This window comes from Schistocerca piceifrons, chromosome 5, assembly GCF_021461385.2.
Source record: "Schistocerca piceifrons isolate TAMUIC-IGC-003096 chromosome 5, iqSchPice1.1, whole genome shotgun sequence".
In the NCBI taxonomy this organism is placed as follows: Eukaryota; Metazoa; Arthropoda; class Insecta; order Orthoptera; family Acrididae; genus Schistocerca; species Schistocerca piceifrons.
The window spans coordinates 432,413,553-432,425,544 of record NC_060142.1 but is presented as its reverse complement, the minus strand read 5'-3'; positions in this window follow the sequence as shown (position 1 = coordinate 432,425,544).

Below are 11,992 nucleotides of genomic sequence, written 5' to 3'. Positions count from 1 at the left end.
TCGCTGACAGATAGTGCTTAGCTCTGCCTTTTGTCGTTGCAGAGTTTTAAATTCCTAAAGTTGTGGTATTCTTTTTGAATCACCCTGTACATGACATGGTGCGAGGCGGACGAAACTTTAAGGATGGAGTTTTTGGATAAATTTAAAGATTTCAGATGTTTGTGGGGAACGACATGCGAGGAGTACAGCAAACATAGGTTTTAGAAATGAGCAATTTTTTCATTCTGTTAACGAATCTATAATGCTTTCGTGAGGCACAGAGAGTGAATAATTGTCTGTCGGCTTCCTGTATTTCCGTTAATAGGTTTTATATCCGATATTTACAGGAAATTAAATATAAAACCCGAAATACCGACCGTCAATTCATAAAATATACTCGTTCCTTTGCTATAGTGTTAAAAAGGACACGCTATATCCAATCCCCTTGCTATAAAGAGCAAAGTATCGTATTTCTTAATAGTTCTAGCAGTTGCTGAATGATTCTTTTCTTTTGTATCTGTTGTTACATTTATTGTACGATCTGCGCCACCACCACGTACAGTCTTTCTTCTTGGAATATGAAATGAGTTTCTTAAATCTCTCAGGTCCGCTTTTACGCTACATGCATAAATAAATTAATAAGATTTATATGAAGGTATATTGTTTTATTTATTTTACATTACCATGATGTATTTCCTCAGTGAACTATAAATCACGTTGTGGGGATACAGCAGCACTGAGTTCGAGGTCCTCTTAACTTTTGCGGAGGGGGAGATTAGTGTTTAACGTCGCGTCGACAAGGCGGTCATTAGAGACGGAGCACAAGCTCGGATTAGCGAAGAATAGGGAAGGAAATAGGCCGTGCCCTTCTTTCAAAGGCAACAGCCCGACATTTACGTGAAACGATTTTGTGAAATAACCAGGAACCTAAATCAGGATGACCGGACCCGGTTTTGAACCTCGCCCTCCCGAATGCGAATTCAGTGTGGTAACCACTGCGCCACCCCGCTCGGATTAACTTTTGCCCGCTGCCAGATATTGTGATGTAGCTAACAGTCTTCCCTCATACCGTAGCCCCTTTCATGACTGTATTCTTTTTCGTTATGAATCGATTGATGACGTTCAATAGATCCGAAAAGCATGATTCATCCATTCTTAGATAATTACGAACATCATCGACTCCCAGCTGCTTAAGTAACGGAATGTGGGTAAATTTCTTCCCTTTGATTATCCACTTCTTTGCCCACACCTTTGTCTCGGATTTTATTCAAGGAAAATCCTCGTTTTTATTACTTCGTAAAACTAGGCGGAATCCCGTAGAGCATAAACTAAAGAAAAATAAATCACCGGAAGAGGGCAGCGCTGTAATCTCTGAGTGCAGTCGGTCGGGACGTGTGTTGGCTGCTACGAAACTGGCCATTCGGTCGGTCGGCAGATAAACTGGTGCGTGTGTAGGCGCCTTAATCGATCTCCTGGCTTCCTTGACAAAGATATCAGCGCGTTCACAGCGAAGTTCGTAAACAAATGGAGATCACCTACGGACTCCGTGTATAATGGCGAGTTACTTTCCTGTTTCATCATCTGCTTTGTCTTCGCTGCACCTCAAAGCTAATGTTTTCACTGCTATATCGATCGCACAGAATGTTGTTCGGAGCCCATTTAGTTCATTTCGATGTTATTATCACTGGTTGTACGGTAAGCTCGGATAAGACCACGATCTTTTGTGCTGCGCTCTGGTACGAATTGCGATGCAGATATCTGTTGTTCGTCGGTACCTTTTACGCCTTATATCTATGAGTAACGCTAGGTGTTCTATAATTACGCAGAGCAGCGCGGGGTAGCCATGTGGTCTAAGGCACCTTGTCTTGGTTCATGCGGCCACCCCCGTCGGAGGTTCGAGTCCTCCCTCGGGCATGGATGTGCGTGTTGTCCTTATCTTAAGCTAGTTTAAGTTGGATTAAGTAGTGTGTAAGCCTAGGGACCGATGACCTTAGCAGTTTGGTCCCACTAGAACTTACCACAAATTCCCAATTTTTTTTAATTACGCAGAAAAAGAACCAACGCCGTTTTCTCCAATTTCTACCACGAATTTAATATTTTTAGAATTCTGTGGTTGTAGCGGCAAGACTTCGATAATCCTGCTTCCGAGTCATATGACGAACGTGCCACTTACGTACCTTAACCAACAACGTGGGCGCAGCGGTGCCGCACTTTGAGTTGTCTACAGTGATCAGAGGTTTGGAAATTGACGTACAATCGTGACTGTTCAACCCTTGTAGGTCACTTCGCTCTGAAGCGGCAACAATAAGTCCTTCGATATTCGGATTCACCTCTGATTTATTTGACGGTCTCGATCGAAGAAAATTGACTGGATTTTTATAAATTATGTGAAATGATGCAGAATGGGAATGAACTGATGAATTTGAAACACTTCAAAATAAAAACCAAGAACTTATCTTCAATAGAACACAAGCCTTGCTAAAGGAAACCTTGCGTTCTTTGCTTGAAGGTTTTTATGAAGCTCTAACATACTACAGAATGGAAGGACGAGTCCCTTGCCTCTCGATTTGCCCATAATATTTACCCTTCTAATTAAAATATATTGAAGACACAACCGTCCTAGTAAGGCGTTAATGCGCCCAGCTGTAGGCAAGTTCAACAGATTTTATGCCGATGCGATTATGTGATAAAACGAAATAGGACAGTATAACTCATGAGGAAGACCATCATCATAATTTTCGGTACCATCAAGAGTACCTGTGAAAAGACACTCGAAACTTCGTTTCTGTATTATTGTATTTTTTAGGGTTACCAAATGACGCGGCCTAGTACCCGAAAAGATTTCATACTTACTGGCCCTGGCCGCAAAGGCTTCTCCATTTATACAGGGCGTACGAGGAGGAATGGTCAATATTCAAGGACATTACCGGAACGACCGTTTGAATCAAAAAGAAGTCTAGTAAACATGGGGTCAACACTGCATACCTTAACAGTTACGAGCAGTTTTGAAGTAGAAGATGTTTTTCACGGTAGCAGTGATCAAATAGTTCTCATAGCCCTTAAGGTGTGCACTTTAGAGCCCATGCGTATTGAACATTTTTTGCTTGTTTTAATCCATATTACCATTTCTCAATATATCGAGGGAAAACACCTTGTAGCAGAAATTTGTTTCGCAGTATCAGAGATGAAGAAGTTATTGTAGCTCTCATGGTGTGCATTTTACAGCCTATATTTACTTGTACTACACGTTTTTGCTTCGGATAATCGTTCCTGTCATACCCCTAAATACTGACCATACCGGGTTGAACGGATCGTGTATTCTGCTGGTGAAACACTTCAGTGATAGATAAATATCCAGGAGACTGAAATAGGATAGAAAGGCCACCTCCTAGAAGAATCAGAAGCTAACCAAAATAACCTAAAATGGAAGTGTCGAAACATATATTCGTTATTTTAAAAGAACTAATTGATTTGGTTCAAATAAAAGCAAAAGAACTGTTAAAGGAATTAGAAGAAACGATTCATGTTGAATCTCATAGACGTTTGTTTCCTGAGATCATGCTCAATATTTTTAACCGTGCTAGTGTCATTGTCCGTGCAGACTACCACAGAAAACAAGAAGATATTGTCAAAGATACCAGCTTTGGAAATTTGTGTTTATACTGTAAGCAATCATTAAAGAAATGATGTTTGCTGGTGCAACAACACCACTTGCTTTAAAGAGTAAACATGGAAAAAGGAGTTACTGTATTTAGCTGTTCATGCTAGGACCTGGACCAAGTCATCTCCAGGAGCAGTCCCTTTCTTACAGGGGTCATTGTTCAGTTTTAGACCCTTGGCGCACTCAGCAGTCAATGCGGATACCACGATAAGAGGCGATTTTCTGTTGTAAAAATCATGAACTACTTCTCTGATATCAGACTCTTGAAGCCTTCGCATTGTGTCAGGCCAAGTACGGTGAGGGGTGTAAGGCCATAGCTTCCAAATGTATTCCACCGGAATGGTGGTGGTTCAACAACCAGATATTCGGTTGCTACTGAATATTGGCGAACTGCCTGTGCATCCCTTTTTCCTTGGTGTCTTCTATAAATGCAGTAATCATTCTGATTACAGCTCACCGAACAACAAAATCCATCACACAGATCACACAGATAATTAGAACTGCTTATTGTATTTTCTGTAGGAAATAAAATTTATGGGATGAGTAAACTCTGTGATTGTATCCAAAAGCTAAGGCGAGTCTATTAACTCATTCGAATTATCGTAGCATTAATATGTACGTTCCTCTTGCTTCTACCAGTTGTACGTGAAGACCTATTATATGTTCTAGTTTTTTATTCACTTCTCCATGTCTACTGTTTTTAGAATTTTAAGGTACCTCAGATTAATTCTACCACACACTCCTGTTTCGCGGAGAACAGTTCCTGCATTTTTCACGCGATAAAGGAAGTGGAACCCTAATTGGCCATTTATACGAGTCGCTCATAAATCACGCAAATGCTGTACAGTATGTCTAGAGATATGATTTTTTGTATACAAATAAATCTGAGACTGAACAATAAAATAAATAGTTCCTTCTGTCTGAGAAACTCCATTTTTATATTTCTAATTTCCTCACTTGTTATGTTTATTCTTCTTGTAGATAAAGGTTTAATTTAAGTGAGAACATGTCCAGAAAGCTACATGCTGTTGCCTCTGCTGTGGTCATCAGCTAGTACTTTTAAACGATTGTAAGATTAGACAACTGCTATTATGAAGTGGCTCCAATTTCTGTGACACTCTTGTATAGTATGTTTGATGTTTCACCTAGCGAATGCTAATTCGGCTCTTCCAAAACATGGTGTGTTTCCCTGAGTGTTGCATATTCAGGCTTCAATTTTTGTAAAATCGCTGTTTTCACCCACAGTCCCCTTGAACGTACTTCTGGCAAGAAGAGTCTTCGCCACCTGCAAGCAAATACCACAGTGTTCTTAAATTTGTGCTCAAGTGAGCCGACTGTGATACTTTTCCTTACTAAGCGAAGCTGCACATGTTTTTGTTGATGTTCTTATCGTTGTTGTGGTGGTGGCGGCGGTGGTCAAGACTGGTTTGATTCAGCTCTCCATGCTACTCTATCCTGTGCAAGCCTCTTCATCTTCGAGTAACTTCTCCAACCTACATCCTTCTGAATTTGCTTGCTCTTGGCCTCCCTCTACGATTTTTATCCCTGCGCTTCCCTCCGGTACTAAATGGTGAGCCCTTGATGACCCAGAATGTGTCCTACCAACCAAAAGCTTCTAGTCAGGTTTTACCACAATTTTTTCTTCTCACTAATTATATTCAGTACTTTCTCATTAGTTACTTCTTCTACCCACCTAATATTCAGCATTCTTCTGTAGCACCACATTTCAGAAACCCTGATACTTAAATCCAAGAAGAAGAGAAGCAGCTGCACATACACTCCTGGAAATGGAAAAAAGAACACATTGACACCGGTGTGTCAGACCCACCATACTTGCTCCGGACACTGCGAGAGGGCTGTACAAGCAATGATCACACGCACGGCACAGCGGACACACCAGGAACCGCGGTGTTGGCCGTCGAATGGCGCTAGCTGCGCAGCATTTGTGCACCGCCGCCGTCAGTGTCAGCCAGTTTGCCGTGGCATACGGAGCTCCATCGCAGTCTTTAACACTGGTAGCATGCCGCGACAGCGTGGACGTGAACCGCATGTGCAGTTGACGGACTTTGAGCGAGGGCGTATAGTGGGCATGCGGGAGGCCGGGTGGACGTACCGCCGAATAGCTCAACACGTGGGGCGTGAGGTCTCCACAGTACATCGATGTTGTCGCCAGTGGTCGGCGGAAGGTGCACGTGCCCGTCGACCTGGGACCGGACCGCAGCGACGCACGGATGCACGCCAAGACCGTAGGATCCTACGCAGTGCCGTAGGGGACCGCACCGCCACTTCCCAGCAAATTAGGGACACTGTTGCTCCTGGGGTATCGGCGAGGACCATTCGCAACCGTCTCCATGAAGCTGGGCTTCGGTCCCGCACACCGTTAAGCCGTCTTCCGCTCACGCCCCAACATCGTGCAGCCCGCCTCCAGTGGTGTCGCGACAGGCGTGAATGGAGGGACGAATGGAGACGTGTCGTCTTCAGCGATGAGAGTCGCTTCTGCCTTGGTGCCAATGATGGTCGTATGCGTGTTTGGCGCCGTGCAGGTGAGCGCCACAAACAGGACTGCATACGACCGAGGCACACAGGGCCAACACCCGGCATCATGGTGTGGGGAGCGATTTCCTACACTGGCCGTACACCACTGGTGATCGTCGAGGGGACACTGAATAGTGCACGGTACATCCAAACCGTCAACGAACCCATCGTTCTACCATTCCTAGACCGGCAAGGGAACTTGCTTTTCCAACAGGACAATGCACGTCCGCATGTATCCCGTGCCACCCAACGTGCTCTAGAAGGTGTAAGTCAACTACCCTGGCCAGCAAGATCTCCGGATCTGTTCCCCATTGAGCATATTTGTGACTGGATGAAGCGTCGTCTCACGCGGTCTGCACGTCCAGCACGAACGCTGGTCCAACTGAGGCGCCAGGTGGAAATGGCATGGCAAGCCGTTCCACAGGACTACATCCAGCGTCTCTACGATCGTCCCCATGGGAGAATAGCAGCCTGCATTGCTGCGAAAGGTGGATATACACTGTACTAGTGCCGACATTGTGCATGCTCTGTTGCCTGTGTCTATGTGCCTGTGGTTCTGTCAGTGTGATCATGTGATGTATCTGACCCCAGGAATGTGTCAATAAAGTTTCCCCTTCCTGGGACAATGAATTCACGGTGTTCTTATTTCAATTTCCAGGAGTGTATTTAGATGATAATGCTGGTACGTTTGCGTCACTTCATTGTTCCCGAAATTGATTAATGTGCAAACAGTTTTACATAGGCGTACTTGGACTTAAAAATTATCAGAACCTTTGTTAAAAATCAAGAACACCGCAATAATAAAGGAAGTTAGAGATATATTCCTGTGGAGTAAGCCAGACACACCATTTGCCGATAGCAACTGCAGTGCTTCCGCCACCGTCCTGCTCACGGCCAAAGTGGTTGGGCTCCAGGTAACAGGTTGAGTACTGCCACCAATGAGCTACAAGTTGAAGCTGTCCTGCAAATATATTAAGCAAAATAGAGTACATTACAACCTGCCTGTGGGGCTCTCAATAGAGTTGAAAGTAACTATACGGCAATAGAGAGAAATGCCTCGCCGCGTATTTAAACCTCAGGTTCATTTTGGATGGGATGCATAGCCGTTACAAGACACAATTCGACCCGCTAGTTAATCAGGTTTGTCTTAGTGAATAGTTAGCACAGTCAAAAAGAATAGCATAGAAACTCAGATGCCAACTCTGTGAAGAAATCTCTCGGTAAATGTCGCCTGTCCAGCTACATTTTTGGATAGTTGAACTTCTGATCATCTACTGAGTGATGATTTCTAGCATTTGTAGACTTAGAGAAAGCTTTTGACAATGTTGACTGGAATACTCTCTTTCAAACTCTAAAGGTGGTAGGGGTAAAATACAGGGAGCGAAAGGTTATTTACAATTTGTACAGAAACCAGATGGCAGTTATAAGAGTCGAGGGACATGAAAGGAAAGCAGCGGTTGGGAAGGGAGTGAGACAGGGTTGTAGCCTCTCTCCGATGTTATACAATCTGTATATTGAGCCAGCAGTAAAGAAACCGAAAGAAAAATTCGGAGTAGGTATTAAAATCCATGGAGAAGAAATAAAAACTTTAAGGTTCGCCTATGACATTGTAATTGTGTCAGAGAAAGCAAAGGACCTGGAGGAGCAGCTGAACGGAATGGACAGTGTCTTGAAAGGAGGATATAAGATGAATATCAACAAAAGCAAAACGAGGATATTGGAATGTAGTCGAATTAAGTCGGGTGATGCTGAGGGAATTAGATTAGGAAATGAGACACTTAAAGCAGTAAAGGAGTTTTGCTATTTGGGGCCGGCCGCGATGGTCTCGCGGTTCTAGGCGCGCAGTCCGGAACCGTGCGACTGCTACGGTCTCCGGTTCGAATCCTGCCTCGGGCATGGATGTGTGTGATGTCTTTAGGTTAGTTAGGTTTAAGTAGTACTAAGTTCTAGGGGACTGATGACCACAGCTGTTAAGTCCCATAGTGCTCAGAGCCATTTGAGCCATTTGAGCTATTTGGGGAGCAAAATAACTGATGATGGTCGAAGTAGTGGCAACGGCAAGGAAAGCGTTTCTGAGCAAGAGGAATTTGTTAACATCGAGTATAGATTTGAGTGTCATGAAGTAGTTTCTGAAAGTATTTGTCTGGAGTGTAGCCATGTATGGAAGTGAAACATGGACGATAAACGGTTTGGTCAAGAAGAGAATAGAAGCTTTCGAAATGTGGTGCTACAGAAGAATGCTGAAGATTAGATGGGTAGATCACATAACTAATGAGGAGGTATTAAATACAATTGGGGAGAAGAGAAGTTGTGGCACAACTTGATTAGAAGAAGGGATCGGTTGGTAGGACACTCTCTGAGGCATCAAGGGATCACCAATTTAATATTGGAGGTCAGCGTGGAGGGTAAAAATCGTAGAGGGAGACCAAGATATGAATAGACTAAGCAGATTCAGAAGGATATAGGTCGCAGTAGGTATTGGGAGATGAAGAAGCTTGCACAGGATAGAGTAGCATGGCGAGCTGCATCAAACCAGTCTCAGGACTGAAGACCACAACAACACAACATTCGCTCATTTGGTCGATTTGAGAACTGTTATCGGATTTCTTCACTAAGGAAGATGAACACTGAAATATTTTCTCATATAGTTTATTTTATACGTCTCCTGTATTTGTTAGTCACGCTTAGAAACGCGTTTTCGCTGCAGCAGTAGGGTAAGATCTGTTGGCATAAGTTAAGTTAACTTTGTTTCTAAAGTGCTACATTTCGTGTGAAAAACAACCATCTTCGTCATCAAAAAAGGTTTGAAAAATAAACACAGTGGGGGAAGAACTGAGCTCCCATGCTTCCTATTGAAATTTGAGTCCGTATTATACTTACATTTCGACGTATCTCATAGTCTTCACCGTCCACAAATCCTCCAAAATGATGCGCTAGGGGAGATGATATTGGTCTATTGGAGGCTCCCATCAACATTTCAAATACTATTACAGTAAACATTATCATATGTATTCGACGGGCAAGGCTATTGAGATGTCAGAAACCAGTAAAGTGTCTATAGTCCTAAATCTCATTTTCGAAACACCCGAGCGCAGGGAGGTGGTAGAGACCGTGGGAAGGGGTCAGAGGGAGGGGTCGTAAGTTGTGACTCGCTAAACCGGCAGACATTTCAGCTGACCTCAGGTACACTCCTTGCATTGGATATAGTTCCATTTTCGTTGATAAGCCCACGTGAGATGTGGGCGATGTAGTGCCCTTTTGCTAGAGCAAGCACTACGTGTATGTTGTCATCAAGGATATGCGGCCGAACTGTACCTTTCCTCCTTTGTGAAACGCCTAAGCACGTGCTTTTTTTTGTTGTCAGTTCTCGAATGCCTTATACATGACTCAGCCTTTTCAGACCCATACACTCGAACTCCATCCCCTTACACTTCAAAAAACAAAAGAACATTTACGTTCAACCATCAGCTAGTACGCCCGTTGTATTGTAGTTATGTAATCTTTACGCTAGACGATACAGGACTACATTGAGCCGTATCGCGAATACTGCGTGGTCACATCTGGCGAAAAATAGATGCTTCATTGGTACCTTAGAGTAAACATATTTTACCAAATTTGAGTTAGTTATATTTGTGACATGCAGCCAAGAAGCTATTTCAAGATATTTATTGTGCATGCAATTAATTGAATTTATCGTTCTCAATCATTATTAAGTGAACTGAAATTTTCAAGTGAACTTATCTTGTTGAGTACCATTACTACTACACATGAGAGAGAAAGACAGAGAGAGAGCGAGGGCGAGAGAGAGTTGAAAAGTAATAAACCTCTGTTATCAATCTTAAGTTTGTGATTTATTGAGCTTCATTTTATGTGACATATTGTTCATTCACTATGTAACGTCGAAGGTCATGTAGTCAATTGGTGCATGATGAAGTTACACATCATTTCAAAGAAAATTTAACCGACTGTTCGTAACCACTCGGGCTGTTGCACATATCGTTCCTAACTTAATACCTTGCTGTTATCTATATGGCATACTGCACATTCACGCGGCATATCGCCACCATAAACCTTTTTGTCATTCAAGCCTCGCTTTTCCTTAAGCGTTAAAGCTCCCAACCTCCAGAAAGTCTTCCTCGTAAGCTCTCCTGCCAATTTCCGGGATGTCCCAGATTTGCACTTTCTTTATTCTTATTTATCTGTAATCTTCTTTACTTTATCTTGGTTCTCTTTTAGTTTTTAATAGACAGGGTGGTAAGAGTTAAACTTTTGCTACTTGAGAAGACCGTCATTAAAAATGAGTGATCGTAGGAAACTGAAACTTCGTGGAAACGTTTGTAAGGGCTTGCTGAAGAGAAATAACCAATAAACCACGCAAGATACATTTTAATTTCCGTATGAGAGGGTAACAATTGTTAACTGCATACCACGTTTAGGTTTCGGTTACAAACGTTGCTCAGTTTGTCTCTATTGAGGTCGAAGTTGAGTGTGACAGTGAAGTCTTCTGGTCGTGTTTAACAGGTGTACGTGAAACTAAGCTAATTACTGGATTTTTTTACCGGCCACCTGATTCCGCTGTGGCAGTTCTAGAGGCATTCAAAGAAAGCCTACGGTCATTAGCGCGTAAATACTCATGCAGTATTAGTTGGAGGCGACTTAAACCTGCCCAGTATAGACCGGATGTCTATGCATTCATTGCGGGGGGGGGGGGGGGGGGGTACAGACAGATAGCCTCGCAAAATACTTTTGAACATGTTTTCTAAAAACTGTCTTGAGCACCTAGCTCGGCAGCTCACACGCAATGGAAATGTCTTAGACCTTGCAGCTACAAATAGGACAGACCTTATCGACAATGTCAGTACAGAAACGGGGATTGGCGGTCATGATGTCATTATGGCAACTATGACCACGAAAATTAATAAATCAGTCAAGAAGGCTAGGACAGTGTTTCTGCTAGACAGAGCAGATAAGGAGTTATCACCATGTTACTTAGACAGTGAATTGGCATCACTTAGTTCAAGTAAGATGGATTTAGAGGAATTATGAGCAAAGTTTAAGCAGGGGTGTACGTGAAACTAAGCTAATTACTGGATTTTTTACCGGCCACCTGATTCCGCTGTGGCAGTTCTAGAGGCATTCAAAGAAAGTCTACGGTCAGTAGTGCGTAAATACTAATGCAGTATTAGTTGGAGGCGACTGTCCAATATTCCTAACTTATGTCTGCTCCAGAATCCTGAACACATTCTCAGTTCGAATACAATAAACTTGCATGAGGCGAAGAGGCTTATGACCATGAAGCACCGCTCGTGTGCTCAGCTTGCTCTTTTCTCGTGATCTGGAGAGTTACGTGCCTAGTAAGTGAATAAAGGATGGAAAAGACCCACCATGGTTTAATAACGGAATTCGTAATATTGTGAGGAAGCAGAGGCTGTTGCATTCCAGGTTCAAAAAAAGAACGCACAAACGACGACAAGCGAAAGTTAGTAGAGATTCGAGCGTGTGCAAAAAGATCTATGTGCGAAGCATACAACTACTATCGTCACACCTTAACAAAAGTTCCGGCAGAGAACCCGAGAAAATTCTGATCGTATGTAAAATCGCTTCGATTCAGTCCGTTGTTAACCAGCCTGGTGTGGCAGTTGAAGGTAGCAAAACGAAATCCGAAGATTTAAATTTCACGTTCAAGGAATCGTTCACGCACGAGAACCGTTCAAACATACTGTCATTTGACCTTCGGACAGACTCTCGCATGGACGACATGGACATAAGCATGTCTGGCGTAGGGAAGCAACTTAAAGATTTGAAAACAAATAAATC